Below are 1,389 nucleotides of genomic sequence, written 5' to 3'. Positions count from 1 at the left end.
CCGCCGCCGGGGCACGCATCCCCGGGGCGCGGCCCCGCGCGCGACTCGGCCTCGGCGCGAGCCGCCCCGACAGGGCGAAGGCCGGGATCGCCGGCGGGGACGGAGGGGTGGGCGCGGACCCCGGACGCGCGGCGGCGGCCCGGGAGGCGGGGGAGCCCGGCCGGGACAACCGCGGTCGCCGCCGGGGGCACGGCGGCAAGACCGACGGCGTTCCGGATCCGGGCCCCTCCAACCCGGACAGACCGCGACCGGCACGGCACGGGACCGCGAACCCCCCCCCACGCACAACCCAGGCGACCCCAAGACCGCGTGCGGCGCGAGGGATCTCCCCCAGAGGGACCGCGGCGGCCACGGCCCTCAGCGCGAGCTCTCCTCTCTCCCGTTCTCGCGGGCGGCGCCGCCCCCCGCCCCGGCACCGGCCCCCCTTCTCCCACACCTCCCCACGTCCCACACGCGCCACCGCCGGGCGGACCCGGCGGGGCGAGGCGGGGGTGGGGAGGCCGGCAGCGGGGACCGGGCACGGGGCGGAGGAGGCCACCGTGTCTGCACTTAGGGGGACGGAGGGCCCGGCAGCCGAGCCGACCCCTCCCCACCCGGGGACGGGCCCACGGGCAGGTGAGGCGCGGGCACCGGCAGAACAGGCCCTGCGAGGGAAACCCCCAGCCGCGCCACCCCGTGGGGCAAGAGACCCCCAGGGGAGCGATTGATCGTCAAGCGACGCTCAGACAGGCGTAGCCCCGGGAGGAACCCGGGGCCGCAAGTGCGTTCGAAGTGTCGATGATCAATGTGTCCTGCAATTCACATTAATTCTCGCAGCTAGCTGCGTTCTTCATCGACGCACGAGCCGAGTGATCCACCGCTAAGAGTCGTACGAGTTTTGAGCATTCAAGGGGGCCAACCCCCGGAGGGGAGGTCCCCCCCTCTGGCACAGCACATTCCCCGGAGGGTGCCTCGGGCCGGCCAGTAGACACAAACGAGATCAGACTCCGAGAAGGTCGGAAAGGTTGGACAACTAGGGCATCCAGCCAGCGCCCCCCAACGCGAGGGGCGAGCTCGGACAACCCCACAGGCGCCCAGGGGGTTCCCACCTACCACCCCCACACACCGAGGACACGGGGCACACGCGCACGCACGGCACGACGGCCGCCGGGTAGCCCCCTCCCGACGGCCGCAAGGACCGTGGCGTGGCGCGGCAACCCCGGCCCCCGGGGGGGGTGGGCGGCGGAGTCTGGGGGAGAAGGGACTCCTCCCCACGGGCCCGACCGCCCCGACCCGAGGCGGACGGGCGACCCCCCAAGGGGTCTTTAAACCTCCGCGCCGGGACGCGCTAGGTACCTGGACAGGGTGTGGGGGACAGGCGAGGCGGGGGGGGAGGGGACCACAGGCCGC

General features: G+C 74.7%; 1 non-coding gene across 1 annotated transcript; it reads right to left on the bottom strand.

The window, feature by feature from the left end:
• Window positions 1–715: 715 nt before the first annotated feature.
• LOC121100546 lies at window positions 716–868 on the bottom strand. The gene has a single exon (XR_005832303.1). It is a non-coding gene; the product is annotated as a 5.8S ribosomal RNA (ribosomal RNA).
• Between the last annotated feature and the right edge of the window lie 521 nt (window positions 869–1,389).

This window comes from Ursus maritimus, unplaced genomic scaffold, assembly GCF_017311325.1.
Source record: "Ursus maritimus isolate PB19 unplaced genomic scaffold, ASM1731132v1 scaffold_4, whole genome shotgun sequence".
Taxonomy (NCBI): Eukaryota; Metazoa; Chordata; class Mammalia; order Carnivora; family Ursidae; genus Ursus; species Ursus maritimus.
Note: the sequence above shows the minus strand (reverse complement) of the source record. Positions and strands in the feature narration are given on the sequence as shown.